Source organism: Cupressus sempervirens, chromosome 1, assembly GCF_028749045.1.
Source record: "Cupressus sempervirens isolate cs-2001-9-10 chromosome 1, ASM2874904v1, whole genome shotgun sequence".
NCBI classification, from domain to species: domain Eukaryota; kingdom Viridiplantae; phylum Streptophyta; class Pinopsida; order Cupressales; family Cupressaceae; genus Cupressus; species Cupressus sempervirens.
The window spans coordinates 315,520,151-315,537,433 of record NC_143118.1 but is presented as its reverse complement, the minus strand read 5'-3'; the positions used below and the strand labels follow the sequence as shown (position 1 = coordinate 315,537,433).

Genomic DNA, 17,283 nt, shown 5'->3' with positions numbered 1-17,283 from the left:
AGATTTTAGAGGGAAGCAAAAATTTTCAAATCTAGGTTTTGAAAAAGCCAATTCCTGTCATCTTCATTATTTTCGACTGCATAGCCTTCTTTCTCTCCCTCTTTGTTTGTATCATGTGGGATGAGCTCTCAGCTTACGGCAGAGAACAAGATGTTGTTCATGACCATCAACAGTTTATTTGTTTGCTACAGCTTTGCATTCACCGCATACGGGTTTATGTCTGCGGTCTATGCGATGATGTCTCGTAAGGTAAAGACCTTCTCTTGGGTTATTTTGGGAAGTCTCATTGCCATTACTTTGTGTGGGGTTCTCGCATTTGTGCATCAATCGATACACTTTGTAGTGAAGCGGGCAAGATTTCATTGGCTCCTCAGTGTATCTCTTATACTGGATGAAATTGCTCAAAACATATGGTTGCTAGTAGAATAGTGTAGGCTTCTCAATGGTCTCCATTCTGCTGATGAAGTTATTCATGATTTTATCTCTTGGCAGTGCAAGTTCAGTGGACTACGTCAGGAAGATGAAGGTAGCTTCAACCAGGCTTAGCTTGCTATTGGAAATTACATTTGATGTTTGATTATTGAGATGAGAAACAATATGAAATTAATGTTAAAATATGAAAAGTTATTAAAACAAGAGCTCTTTGAGAGCTGGAGTCCCTGCCTCTAGGTAAACAAATTGGAAGTAATATTTGTTAAAATTATGGTTTTGAAAAGAGAAGTTATAAATTTTAGCAAATTTACTTTAGAGTTTTAGTTAATATTTTAAATTCTAATTTTATAGAATAATGTGGCAACTAGCCATCGTCTAAAAATATACAACATAATTTAATGCATTGTAAAATTGCGAGATTTGAATAAATAAAATTTTAACTAAGAAATTTAAGATTTTTAGAATTTTATTACATAAGTTAAATTTGGAGATTAATTGTTTTTAATTTTTTTAATTGATATATAGTAAAGTTTATATATATAAAGCAATACAATTCTTAATAGCATTAATATATTTTAATAAAAAATCAAATTTAGTAATTATTGATTTATATAAAACCAATTTTTAAAATAATATAAAATATATTAACATTTTTAAATACTATATTCAAAACTAAAAATTGTGATATTAATATTGATAAGACATTATTTTTGTTGTGAAAGATAAAAAACATGACTTTTTAATAAATCTAATCAACTTGTGACAAATATCTAAAAGATAAAGTTGTAATTATTTTATAACTCTAATGAACTTGTGACAAATATACAAAAGATAAAGTTGTAATTAATAATGAACTTGTCACAAATATGTAAAAGATAGAGTGCAATTAATAAATTCATTAATGCATGTTAGAAAATATTGTATTTTTTCAAATGGAAAAATAAAATAAACCCCACCAAAAATGTAATGGACCAATTAGAAAAAGGTAATAAATCAATATAAATTAATTTTAAAATAGAAAGTTTGTTGAACTTAAGGCATAACTTTAGAAATAGAGTAATTGTTCTCCAAAAATTAATAGAGGGGGGTAAAAAAAAACATTAGTACCCTACCTATTTATAGGCAGGGAATAATAATATATAATTGTTTCTATTATTTAAGAGTTAATGTGTTAGGTTAAAATACGACATTATTGTTGAATAAATAATGTTCAAGTTTTAATGGTAGTTAATATCTGAATTTAGGATCCTACCTTTGGTTTGGTTGGAAAGTTTCAATGTGTTTTTAGTAGTTGTTTCAGATGTTATAAATGATAATATTATGAAATTATAATTTTTTTTTGATTAATTTTGTTGATTGGTAAGACATTTAGTTGTTGGAATCCTTAACTTTCAATATATATATATATATTCTTATCTTTTATAAAGAAAGATTTAATAATTTATTATAGAATCAGTCATATTTCTTTTTAATTAATACTTTTAATATTAATAAAAATATATTTTAAGGAATTAAATTAATATTTTAACAAAAAAATCTGATATAGGATTGCCCTCATTATCATTCCTTTTCCTAAATTATTATTATGGTGAGCTTCACAAATTGTTATTTAATAAAATTTTAATTTAATTTAATTTTATAGTTCTGTTAAAACATTTGATCTTAATTATTAAATTATTTTTAAATTGGTGCATATTGATTGATTGGTTCTTGTATCGTAATTTCTTTCGACTACAATTAAAATAAAATTATAATTTTACATTTCAAATTGAAAATAAATACTTTTAAATAAAAAATAATTTATATGTTGAACATTTGAATTGAAAATAAAACAATTGTAAAACAAATCAAAATAATGATTGAAACTATATAAATAATAAGAAATACATTCTTTTTTTAATTGATATTATTTTGAATTTTGAAAACTTTATTATATTCTATTTATTTATTTAATACATTGATACATAATGTTTTATCTTGTTCTTTTTGTTCCATCTATTTATTTATTTAATACATTGAAACATAACGTTTTATAGTTCCACCGTGTTTGGGGAATAATTATTTATTTAAAATCGCTTGCAATTTTGGTAAAGTGTCATTCTGTCAACTCGACTCGGAAGACATTGCAATTCCTTCTGTTGAGAACATTCAACACGTGCTCTTTCATTATTATTCCTTTCATTGAACCATGGTGAGGTTTTATGTTCCCAATTGACCACATACATGCACACAACTTATATTTATGGATTATAATTAATTGTCAGAATACTTTTAATTTCTTAGCATTCCAATATGCAAAACTTCAAAGCGTAATTTTAATTTATCATGTTGTCCAACTGTAGCCATCTTTTGTATATATGCCTTATACTCCAGTCAACGTCCATCCAGTACTTGCAAGGCGCTGTAATGTATGAATAGATTTGATAAAAGTTGATTAAGAAAACAATTTGATTTTATAATACTATAGATTAAAGTTGAATATAAAATAGAGTGATATTTAATTTTAAGTTACATATAATTTAATTAGTATACTTTATAAAAATTAGGTAAAAATGTAGGTGAATATTATTAAAATGAAGTGAGAAATATAAAGTACAAGTTGTGGGCTTACTAAAAGATAAGAAACAAATGATTTTTTTAAAAAAGATCTCTCAAGCATCAAGATTACATAATCTTGTTCTCTAACACTAATATTTTTAATGTCTCCATATTATCACAAGGAAACCCACCCCTGTCTTTAATATCTCAGCCACTAACATGCTCTCAAGCCCACTTAGTCAAGTAATCACCCACTTTGTTCTAATTTATGAGAAAGTGGTAATAAGATATAAATTTGAAGGAGTGGCTTTGGCTAATCATTCATGTAAGGGTGACAAATGTGAACATTGGAGAACAAGTGGTTGGGGAAGTTAGGAGGACAAGGTGCTTTTAAGAGAGAAAATGACTTAAGACATAACTAGTTATTTATCTTAATTATTTTGGACTACAAATGTGCACATATTTAGGGGAGTAATTAGGCTAGTTGGAGAGAATTATGGGGTGGTTTACTTTGGAGTTAGCAAATGTAGGAGGATATTTCACATTAAGGGGTCGAGGCTTAAATAAAAATTAATTTAAATTCTATCTAAAGCAAGTAGCTAAATGAATTGAATTCAAAGGACATGATAATTTACTTAATTTCATAGTCAAAGGGAAGAGCAATTATTTATTTCACAAAATTAATGCAAAAATTTATTTAATCAAATCTACTATATGAGACATAAGAAAAATTAATTAAATAATGCTAAGATATTTTATAAAAAATGGTTCTATCAAAGGAATAACTGAAACCTAATTTATTAATTAAATATAATCAAATTCATGCATTCCCTAGGATGATTTCTGACCAATCCATGATTTTATTTAGCTAGGCCAATCATGATTCTTCAGCTTGTAAACCCTTTTGATATGAGATTATGTGGCACATGCACCCTCACTTCAAGGAGTGCATCAAGTAGAGGTGGAACATTGGAGTGCAAGATACAATTATTATAGAATAGCTGGAAAATTAGAAAGTATTAAAAGGTAGGTGAGTACTTGGATGAAATCCACTTTTGGGGACATTTTTAAACACAAAAAGATATTACAAAGAAGCTTGAGGATACTCACAGTGCCATGGCTAATGGTGATTACTTTGAGGATATTAACAAGGAAGAAATTGAATTAAGAAATAAATGGAAAGAAATTTTTTATAGGGAGGAAATCTCTTGGAAGCAAAGATCCTAGGTCCAGTGCCTTACTGATGGGGATAGGAATATTGAATTTTTTCACATGTATGTCTCTAAAATGATAATAACCCTATTATGAAGCTACAAAATGATAGTAATGGAGAGCATCTTGAGGAAGCTGATTTAGTGAACTAGGATATTAAATACTTTCAAGATATCTACAATCAATCAAAACTTTCTCCTAATTGGATGACGAGTGAGGAACTTCTAATAATCATAACCCTAGTGGTGGATGAGGATATGAGTTATAATTTGATCAAGAAAGTTATTGAGGATGAGTAGAAAGAAGTGATTTTCTCCATGGGAGCGTTCAAGGCCTTAGGCTCGGATGGCTTTCATCCTGTCTTCTTTCAAGAATTTTGGGACATCATAAAGTATGACCCAACTCCTGTGGCTAGAGACTTTATCAATGAAGGGAGATTGTTAATATAGTTTAATCAAAATTATATTATTATTGTTGACAAAGTTGGTGAGCCAACCAAGATGAATAATTTATGATCTATCAACCTCTACAATACAATGTACAAGATCCTCTCTAAATCCTTGTCAATCACTGAAACCACTTCTAGACATGTTGATTATCCCACCTCAAAATGGCTTTGTCCCTAGACACTAGATTTTTTATCCAATTATTACTTCTCATGAAGTCCTACAATCTATATAGAGGAGTAAGAACCCGAACATGACAATGAAATTGGATATCTCAAAGCCATATTGAAAAATGTGATGATATTTTATATTTGAAATCATTGCCAGACTTGGATTCGAAGAGAAATTTATCCACTTTCTAAAGGAGACATTGAATTTTGTCCAATTTTTTGTTCTCCTTAATGAAACTCTTTGGAAGCTCTTTAACACCTCTAGAGGGTTTAGGCAACTTGACCCCCTTTTCAGCTATTTATTTATGATTTTTGTTTAGCTCCTTGGAAGAAATTTTATGACTATGGCTCAATAGGGTTAGATAAAAGACATCAAACCTACTATGATCCTTTACCAAGAGGTTCTTCAATAGTTTTTCAATGATAATTTCTTGAATGGAATTTCTTGATCAGAAAGGCTAGATGCTGGAAGAAGCTCCTTGATTGTTATGTCAAGGCTTTGGGACAAAATTTTAACATTTCTTTAGCTCTGAGATAGATCTTCAAGGCTCGAATATAAGGGAGTTAAGTTTCTAATTGGCTATCCTTTCTGACACTTATCTTGGACTACCGATCACTTTTAAGTAGGTTACTCCCCAATTTATGAACTTGATAGTAGTCTATGTAAATAAAGTTGGCAGGATGGAAAGTGAAGATTCTTAGTAGTCTTGACAAGTTAAAATTACTCTCAAACCTCATTACAGGGTATTCTTATTATTTCTCATCCCTACTCAAAATTTTTTGAAGTACAACAAAATTTCTTATGGTCAAGAAGATAGAAGATTTCCAGTATGAGCCTTGTTACCTAGGAGATGGTTTGCAAACTAGAGCCTTGAGGAGGGTGAAACTTGAGAAATGTTGTTGATCTTAATCGAGTTCTTAAAGTGAGTTGGGGGTCGATAATGAATGTTTTGGGATGGTGTAGAATTATGAAGACCAAATATCATAGAGGCTTACCTTTCCAATATCATTTTCCATTGTTGACCTCTCGACTAGATCAACAATATGGACCAACACTGTTAGTAACAAAAAACTTCTAAGGAAGGGTGTGAGATTGATGATTAGGAATGACAACAATATGAGATTCTATGATGACAATTGGATTGGATATACCTTATGTAGAACCTAGTATAATTTAATAAGGGATTCTTATATAAATTAGTTTGGTATATGGCTAAATAACTATATTGATAACAACAGGAAATGGGAAAAGCTTCACCAAATCATATAGAAACAAAATTTGATCCTGGAGCTTCAAAAAACTAATCATCCCAAATTTTAACATTCCCTATCGAGGATTCTATAGTTTGGGATTAAAATACCTCTAGGCATTTTAGTTCCAAATATTCCTATGATATTATAATTGACCATGTGGAGGGCATGGACTGGAATTTTTTTTGGAACTCAAGCATCATCCCAAAGATTGACTTCTTGTAATGTCCTCATTTTAGCAGTTGACCAAGTGTGTGTACGTTAGCCTTGTTCTACATGGTCCCGAGGGCTAAAGAAGGGTTTAATGGGATCTTGAAGTGTTTTGGCCTACTCATTTCCAATTTGGGCCAAAACGAAGTTGATTTACTTAGTTTTAGGCATACTTACTATTTTTAGTAAGTCGGCAGGACACAGTGTAGGTCAATTTTGGTGATTGGATTTGATACTCCTCAGTTAGAGCTTTCCGATGAGCTATCACTCGCATTATTTGGAGTTCGATTGCTAATACATTTTAATCCCTGAAGTTTTATTAAAGTAACGTCTAATTTAATTGTAAAATATTAAAGTGTTACTTTAATATTTATTTTATGGGGATGTGTACCCAAGGGAGACATAAGAGGTATTTTAATATATGTTTTATATACTACACAGCTTTTATCCCACATTGCCCATATGAGTTGAGCGGACCCTTGGAAATAGAATAAAAGGAAGCATTTGTGGCTTCATTAGGGAGGTTGAATATGAGAAGAAATTGGTGTGTGAGTTGCAGCTTCATTCTTGGCATTTGAGGACGTCTATCCTCTCTTGTAACATTCTAGACGTCATTCCCTTGGGGTTTGGCCTTTGGAATTCTTTGTTATTGGCTTCATTATCAGGCAATTTAGTTGCATTTCTAGCTATAGGCAGATTTGGTATTTTGCTTATATCTTCTTCACTACTTTTTCGACACTTATGCCACTTTGAGGGAATGATATTATGAAGGTAGTGGACTGATTGAAGGACAAAGCACTATAGTGGCAAGTTCAAAAGCATGGGCTGGAGTATTATGTCAATACTGCTGAAGTAATTAGTGAGTTGATAAATCTGCCATGTATTTAGTTTTATGAATTCTGAAAATAACATTTTATTAGTAGTAGTTCATTTCCACTTTGCATATTATTGTAATTTATTTCTTGTTTATGTTGTATGATACCAATTCCATGCACAAAACACAACAAACAAATAAACCTTTGATTTCCGGAGTTATAAAGGGTTTAAAACATTAAACGGAGAAATAAGAGGTTGAATGCAAATTGTTGGACAAAATTCCTTTCAGAAAATTGGTTTAGTTTTTTGGGACATCTAGGATGCCCGTTACACTTCTTCCTGTGGGCGACACTAGATGGAAGTGTACTCTTTCTTTGCTTCTTTTAGCTATTCTTCATTTATTTTTATTCTCACTAACCACTCGACTCCAAAAATGCAGACTTTTAGGGAGAGCTAGAGGCAAAGTTATGCGACCAAGGTTATTCTCTGCGTAACATATTTGGATAAATTAATGGCCCGAGCTTTATTTGACTGTCTTGCTTATTAACCAGATGATTCATGCAAGTTTAATAAACCAAATACAAAACATGGATGTAGAAGGAGATACAGCTTTGCATTTAACTGTAAGAGAAGATCTCTTTGATTTGGTGAAAATATTGGTAATGGCAATTTGTATAATTGGGCAAATAGAAAAGGAGAAACTCCCCTAAAAGGCGATGATATCTCCAGCAACTCCCACTCATCATCCTCATGCTGCTTGAACCCTGTTTAGCCTTCAGGGCTCAATACGGCCATGTGGTGCTCGTATATTCCTCTCACACGTTATGTGGTATACAATGGTGTATTGGGATGGTTAGATTATATTGTTGTAGTTTTTATTACATATGTTCACAATATAATTGAAATGTAATTGTTGTAGGAAGATGGTTAAAAAAATTGTATTCTTCTTTTTTGAAAACTTTGATATTTTTATTTTAAATATACAATTTCTCTCCCAATTTTATATATGTAACTTTTATATTTATATTGTAAATACATTTTATTATTTTTGTAATCAATAATATGTTTTTTTGTTTTTATGATTAGATAAATAAATGATATAAAAAAATCTTGTTTTATAACAATTTTTTTCTAAGTGACCATAATTTTTATTTATTTATTTTCTATTATTTTCATAGATCAAATAGATATAAAACTTTTAGTGTTATAAAAGATGATCTCGACTTGTGGTTAGGCACTCAAAGATTTTGGGATATCAAAGTGTCTCACTACTACAAGGAGGTCAATTCAATGACATATTTGTTACCTAACTTGGGGGCGGGGCTATAACAAGAGTCTATGTGAAGAATAATGATGTTCAAAATTCATAAAAAATTCAGTTCCACCATTAATTTTCTAGTTCAAAATAAAGATTATAATGACTGATTATGGTCCCATAGCACGATTTTTGGTTGGATTATATAGTTTAATGAAATAGGTTTTTGTTTCCTAGTCTTCATTGTAATGTGCAATCATGCAACACCATATTAGAATTCATATTATAAGGAGAACTATTGTCTTGTGTAGTTAACATTCTCATTCTTTAATGTGAGATTTGTGAACTCCTCGAGATAGTTTATATTAGCTTTTTCTAAATAATACTTTTGAATTGATATAATTGCATTCACATAAGACAAGTGTTAAAAAAAAAAAAAATGCTTTATGTTATTGCAAAAATAGGGCCTACTTTGTTTGATATCATAGGTTACTTCTTTGTTAAGAATTTATTGATATTGGTATATTTGATTGTAGAAAATTTATTTTTGAAACATGGTCTACATATTTTTTGTGTCATTTCAAACATATTTACAAAAACTATCTAACTTGGCATGTATAGCCCCTGACGCTAGGCTCTACTTCTTCTTTCATGTCATCCCTCAGCATGAACTTGACTTGACTATAACTAAATTGACCTTCTAAATCACTTGGAAACCATTTAAATGCTTGGCAACATTTGTGCACTTGTGCATGAAAAAATAGTTACACATGGTTGACTAATTGGACATTGGTTAATGCAATATATACTACTACAATAATAAAATAAACAATGTGAGAATGTTTTATGTGTTGCAAGTTCATTTTCATAATAAGTATTTTATACTACAACTCGGTAACAATAACATAATAACTTTAAGGTAACACTAATTTTTTATGAGTTCATTGAATGATATCTTTTGATGTTAATCATTAAGCTATATAGTTACTAAAATGTTTTAAAGCCCTATAAGATAACTGGATATAATGGATTCGCCCCCCCAAAGGTAAAGATTATTTAATTAATACAAAAATGGATAGGGCATAAACATGACCAATAATGTAACTTCAATTCAAAACAAATGACACGAAATGAAGTCACAAGAATTCAATTCAAACAACTAGCTAAATGAAAAAAATATGTTGGAATTATTAACAACAACAAACTACTTAACCTACATAACAAACAAAAAAAAAAAAAAAGACTAAGCCAATATGGGGATAAGGAAACCTTTCCTAGTATTCATTAAGATCCTTCAAATTATAAACTACAGAGGCTTTTTTAGACAATGAAAAAACTTTGAAAGAGGACACATCATCTTTGGCATCAACCTCCAAGATTTTATCTCTCTTTCTACATTTTTCCTTGTTTTTCTCAATCTCCAAGTGTAAGAAATTAATTCATAGGGTGCTCTTTTCAAAAATATCATTTCTATAGGTAGAAATGCCCTAGATATTTCTATTGAGACAAGAGAGATTCCCCTTCATAGCTTCTAGTGCACACACACTTTTATTTTTCTCCTCCACTATGGTAATCTGGTTCTTGACATGTTTTCTTGACTCTTTCATTTCTACCTAGTTGTTGAAATTTTTAGTGGGATCATTAGCAATTTCCCTATCCTCTTATCAACCTTGCCTAGAATCTAATTCTTCACTTTTTTCTTTGCTTCAACTAAAACCTCCAACCTATTAATTTGATTCCTTATAATTTTGAGTTACAAATAAGCCATTTACAAATGAGATTATAACAATTATAAAACACAAAAATATCTTCAAAAATTCTCCTAAGCGTGTCCAAATCATAGAGAACCTAAATATTTACATTAGTATCCTCTCTAGTTGGGAATTTGTTTTTACAGACAACAAGGTGTTCAAGGTAATCTAAGTAGACTATATCAAGGGAGGGGAAATTTTTGGACCAATAATGAGAATTAGAAACAATGTTATCAAGAACACAAAATGACTTTGTGAACTAGCGTGAAATACTATATTTAGAAACCTCAATTTGGTCATCATTAGATTTTTCTAAGCCTAGATCTTTGTATTTGGCCTTTATGAGGGTATTACCTATCGTTGACCATAGGTAGCAGCAGTACATAATAATTGGCCGGTAGATGGATTGTGGAGAAAATAGGGTTGAAACAATATATAATGAAGGATGGAGAAGTGATCACTTGTAGAGTAAGATCTAGGTATAAGTCATATTGACATAGAATGAGACAACAGTAAAGGGGGGATCGTCCTTAATCTTACATTTAGAAATAGATTAAGATTCAAATAGAAGTGAAAGTTAAATTTGAAAAACTAGAAAAAATGATTAAGATTAGGAATTATATGAGAGTAGAGTATTTTGAGTCTACCTTCCAATGTGATGAACTTGAATAGAATAATTTTCACATCCTTCCATTACCTGCATAGCTCAAGCTAGTTCAAATCATTTTGTAACTAGACGAAACTCTCTCTCTTTATGGTTTAGAAAACTTTTGATGAATGGTTTGCAATGCCCCTTAAACTGAAAAGGCATCCCTTTACCCTCTATAATAAGTGTCATCAATGGAACAATAGTTTCTTTCAAGACAACAAATAACACTTCTCCATCACAAAGTTTTTCACAATCCCCAGATATTGCATTCTTTTAAAAAATATTTTAGGGTTCGATGCATTCATATCATTCATGTACTTGTCAACATGGCCCTTATCAATGACTTTATACACCTTCGAGTTACTCTTAAAATCTTTTTAGGATAAAATTTGATTTGATCTAGCTCTCCACCCATGTTGTTAATAAAGAAAGGGTAAATCGAGAAAATAATAGGTGAAATGAGAATCCAGAGCTAAGATAAAATTAAAATATTAAATCTCAATCTCAAAGTAAACTATTGTAGTTTTTGCATTGTCATTAACTTGACCATGAGTATCATTATTGCCAAGCTTGGTAGTATCTTTGGAAATTTCCATATGAACCACATTGGGAAGATCTTTGAACCTATTTAAACATATGAATACTTTTATGAATTGACCCATGGCTACAAGCCTATTGACGATGTCACTTGCCTCCCTAAAGATGTGTCGACATTTGTAACCATTTAACATTAGTACCCTGCCTATTTATAGGCAGGGACTAATAATATATAATTGTTTCTATTATTTAAGAGTTAATGTGTTAGGTTAAAATAGGACATTATTGTTGAATCAATAATGTTCAAGTTTTAATGGTAGTTAATATCTGAATTTAGGATCCTACCTTTGGTTTGGTTGGAAAGTTTCAATGTGTTTTTAGTAGTTGTTTCAGATGTTATAAATGATAATATTATGAAATTATAATTTTTATTTCATTAATTTTGTTGATTGGTAAGACATTTAGTTGTTGGAATCCTTAACTTTCAATATATATGTTCTTTTCTTTTATAAAGAAAGATTTAATAATTTATTATAGAATCAGTCATATTTCTTTTTAATTAATACTTTTAATATTAATAAAAATATATTTTAAGGAATTAAATTAATATTTTAACAAAAAAATCTGATATAGGATTGCCCTCATTATCATTCCTCTTCCTAAATTATTATTATGGTGAGCTTCACAAATTGTTATTTAATAAAATTTTCATTTTATTTAATTTTATAGTTCTGTTAAAACATTTGATCTTAATTATTAAATTATTTTTAAATTGGTGCATATTGACTGATTGGTTCTTGTATCATAATTTATTTCAACTACAATTAAAATAAAATTATAATTTTACATTTCAAAATGAAAATAAATACTTTTAAATAAAAAATAATTTATATGTTGAACATTTGAATTGAAAATAAAAGAATTGTAAAACAAATCAAAGTAATGATTGAAACTATATAAACAATAAGAAATACATTCTTATTTCAATTGATATTATTTGGAATTTGGAAAACTTTATTATATTCTATTTATTTATTTAATACATTGAAATAGTATTTTTTTATCGTCTTCTTTTTGTTCCATCTATTTATTTATTTAATACATTGAAACATAATGTTTTATAGTTCCACCGTCAACATATTGAAACATTGAAACATATCATTCAAAATAATGTGTCAAAATAATGTTTTATTTCATATCATTCATGTACTTGTCAACATGGCCCTTATCAATGACTTTATACACCTTCCAATTACTCTTAAAATCTTTTTAGGATAAAATTTGATTGTATCTAGCTCTCCACCCATGTTCTTAATAAAGAAAGAGTAAATCGAGGAAATAATAGGTGAAATGAGAATCGGGAGCTAAGATAAAATTAAAATATTAAATCTCAATCTCAAAGTAAAGTATTGTAGTTTTTGCATCGTCATTAACTTGACCATGAGTATCATTATTGCCAAGCTTGGTAGTATCTTTGGGAATTTCCACATGAACCACATTGGGAAGATCTTTGAACCTATTTAAACATATGAATACTTTTATGAAATGACCCATAGCTAAAAGCCTATTAACGATGTCACTTGCCTCCCTAAAGATGTGTCAACATTTGTAACCATCTAATATAGAAAGGAGATATTTAATTTTGTCAATGATTCAAACTATTTCCCATCTTATTGTATTTTTCTCTACTAGTAACACAATGGCATTTATTTCATCACTCGACTATTAATTTTGTATAATGTCATTTGATTGCCAACTCCATTTAATGATAAGTTACATACACTTTAGCCAAGTAGGAATCCTATGAGGCAAGGTTAACAAAATAGCCACCATCGTGTCACCCAACATGTCTGAGATAAGATCACCAGCTCTTTCTTGACCCTAATTATCAAGTGATGAGTTGTCAAAGTTTAGTTTGACCCAACTAGGGATCTGGGGGGACCACTTAACTGAGTTTCTTACTCTTATAATGTGTCCAATCCTTAGAAAGAGGGCTCTTATGAGTAATATGGTAAATATTGTTTATAATTTCCTCTATGTTATTTATTTTCAAATGAATCAAAGTTTTCTCTTAAAGCCAACATTATTCCTAAAAACTTGACTCTTAATAGATTTGAAAATTATAAGGAATTTATACATCTCCTTTGGTCATAAATGTTTATAGCTACCTTATTATTTGGATGTATTTCTTCACCAAAGAAAAATTCTATTATTATTATTATTATATATAATATGTAGATCTAAAAGCATTTAAGTTGAATTGTTTAGTGTTAAGAAATGATTTATTGGATTGGTAATAACTTGTGATGAAGACATTCCACATTCTCTCAAACATGAGTATGTTGATTATTACACCTGATTATCCTCCTTTATATTAAAGGGCTTATTTTTGTAATGATGTATGCGACCAATAGACCAAAAGTTTTCCAATTTATATTCCAGATGTCTCACAGACCAAATGCACACCCGAACGCAATTGCTAGTTTCTTACACGGTGGCGATATTGAACGACAATGGGTGTTAATGGAAGAATCTACTCTAATGGAGGAGAATGACGTCATAGGGTAGCATAATATATCCTGTCAAATTGAGCTTATTGGCAAGCACGGGGAAATAAATTGGCAACATAGATCCATTAAGGTGAATTCACTGTACCCAGCTACGAGCTAAGGAAGCTGTATTATCTATAAAGAAAAGATTAAGCAGTCTTCAGGGTTAACGTCACTAAATTCTTCGAAAAATGGATACCATATCGACCTTCTTCGATGCTTATGAAAGGGGTAACGCAGTCGCTACAAGAAAGCTGCTTGGACAGCTTGAGCTGTCAAGCTTAATTCAAAAGAAAACCTTGGAAGGAAGAACATGTTTCCATATGGCGGTAGTTGCAGGGGATCAAGGTTTTCATGTCTTCAAATCCACTCTTCTTTTAGTTAGAAGCCTATTCTTCGCTTATTTCTCTTGTTTAACTACTCTTATCTCATAAAACGCAGATTTGTTGCGAGATTTGGCAACGAGGCTACGAGATTCGGGTCTTTCTCTTCCTAAACTCATTTTCTATAATTCGCAAACCTATGCCTTATTTGTTTGTCCTTCTTAATTGTGTGATTCATGCAGGTTTGATCAACATAATAGAAAAGGCCGATGAAAAAGGAGACACGGCTTTACATTTAGCTGTGAGAAAAAATCGCGTGGAGCTAATTAAACAAGTGGTAGATTTGAATGCCAATTTGTGTGAGTATACGAATAATGAGGAGAAACTCCACTAAAATTGGCAGTAAGCCTGGTATCCAGAGAACCTGTAGAGTTTTTAATAACTCGCACATCAAATGCCCTGCACTAGATTGTGGAGCTTAACCAAGTCAAGCTTGTGGAACATTTAATTAAGAAAACGGTAAAGTTGTCAGCACTTATCAATCAGCATTACTGCCCTCCAACAAATCCGCGTCCAGAAAATGAAGGTAATGGTGCTACAACTCCCTACCATCTCATGGAAAGTGACCAGCCAGTTGTTCAGCGAGGGGACACTCCTTTGTACATTGCTGCAAGGAACAAATATGAGAGCGTAAGAAACTTTTGGGGTCTTAATGCCCACCAAACTTCACCTTTTAAGAATAATTTTGTTTTGAATGGATCTAACTGACATTCTATTGTTTTCCTTTGTGGATTAGATGGTAAATTTACTGGTAAAAGTGCCCGGGGTGAACAAGCTTGCGGGAACAGTGAGGAGAAGACACCATTTGAGATTGCAAGAGAAGTCACCGAGTACCATGAATCGTTCAGGATTATTTAAAAGGTGGGAGATTTTAGAGGGAAGCATAAGCATTTCATGTGCTGTGTACCACAGGTGAACCTTGAAAGTACAACAATGCGAGGTCAATGGTAAACAAAGCCTGCGAAGAGAGACACAATGCAGAGCTCGTTGTGGCGGCACTTTTGGCCACCATGACATATGCCGCTGATTTCACAGTCCCAGGCGGTTTTCAGTCCTGTGATCAGGCTGGTGTCAAAGAGGATCTTGGGAGCCCTCTTCTTATATCCTTCACTTCGTTTAAGCTCTTCATTATTTTCGACTGCATAGCCTTCTTTCTCTCCCTCTTTGTTTGTATCATGTGGGAGATGAGCCCTCAGCTTACAATAGAGAACAAGATGAACAAGATGCTGTTCATGACCATCAACAGTTTAGTGGTTTGCTACAGCTTTGCATTCACCGTATACGGTTTTATGTCTATGGTCCATTTGGTTCATGGAATTTAGAAAACCTGAATTTCTACAAATCTTGGTTTAGCCAAATCAAGGTTTTGTATATCTTCATTCTGATTTTTGGGATTTTACTGAAACCGTTTGTTTCACTCGGAAGATGCGTGTGAAGACATATAAAGGAAAATTTCAAAAAATAGTCCAATCTATTGTTTTTACACTCCTTAAAAAACAAAAGAAGGTTTTGATTTTCAATTCCTACTTTTTTTAGAAAGTTGGAAAACCTGATTTTGAGGCAAAATTGGAAGTCCTGTATACTAATCCCATTTTGCAAATTTTGAAACAAACGCACAAATTTTCAAATCCAGGTTTTGAAAAAGCCAATTCTTGTCATCTTCATTATTTTTGACTGCATAGCCTTCTTTCTCTCCCTCTTTGTTTGTATAATGTGCGATATGAGCTCTCAGCTTATGGCAGAGAACAAGATGGTGTTCATGACCATCAACAGTTTAGTTGTTTGCTACAGCTTTGCATTCACCGCATACGGGTTTATGTCCGCGATCTATGCGATGATGGCTCGTAAGGTAAAGACCTTCTCTTGGGTTATTTTGGGAAGTCTCATTGCCATTACTTTGTGTGGGGTTCTCACATTTGTGCATCAATTGATACACTTTGTAGTGAAGCGGACAAGATTTCATCGGCTCCTCAGTGTATCTCTTATACTGGATGAAATTGCTCAAAACATATGGTTGCTAGTAGAATAGTGTGGGCTTCTCAACGGTCTCCATTCCGCTGATGAAGTTGTTCATGATTTTATCTCTGGGCATTGCAAGTTCAGTGGACTTCGTCAGGAAGATGAAGGTAGCTTCAACCAGGCTTAGCTTGCTATCGGAAATTACATTTGATGTTTGATTATTGATATGAGAAACAATATGAAATTAATGTTAAAATATGAAAAGTTATTAAAAATAGAGCTCTTTGAGAGATGGAGTCCCTGGCTCTAGGGAAACAAATTGGATGTAATATTTGTTAAAATTATGGTTTTGAAAAGAGAAGTTATAAATTTTAGCAAATTTACTTTAGATTTTTAGTTAATATTTTAAATTCTAATTTTATAGAATAATGTGGCGACTAGCCATCGTCTAAAAATATACAACATAATTTAATGCATTGTAAAATTGCGAGATTTGAATAAATAAAATTTTAACTAAGAAATTTAAGATTTTTAGAATTTTATTACATAAGTTAAATTTGGAGATTAATTGTTTTTAATTTTTTTAATTCATATATAATAAAGTTTATATATATAAAGCAATACAATTCTTAATAGCAATAATATATTTTAATAAAAAATCAAATTTAGTAATTATTGATTTATATAAAACCAATTTTTAAAATAATATAAAATATATTAACATTTTTAAAAACTATATTCAAAACTAAAAATTGTGATATTAATATTGATAAGACATTATTTTTGTTGTGAAAGATAAAAAACATGACTTTTTAATAAATCTAATCAACTTGTGACAAATATCTAAAAGATAAAGTTGTAATTATTTTATAACTCTAATGAACTTGTGACAAATATACAAAAGATAAAGTTGTAATTAATAATGAACTTGTCACAAATATGTAAAAGATAGAGTGCAATTAATGAATTCATTAATGCATGTTAGAAAATATTGTATTTTTTCAAATGGAAAAATAAAATAAACCCAACGAAAAATGTAATGGAACAATTAGAAAAAGGTAATAAATCAATATAAATTAATTTTAAAATAGAAAGTTTGTTGAACTTAAGGCATAACTTTAGAAA

General features: G+C 30.6%; 1 pseudogene; it reads left to right on the top strand.

Annotated features, from left to right (window-relative positions):
* Positions 1-14,007: 14,007 nt before the first annotated feature.
* On the top strand, positions 14,008-16,345 carry LOC149577394 (uncharacterized; annotated as a pseudogene).
* Positions 16,346-17,283: the final 938 nt, after the last annotated feature.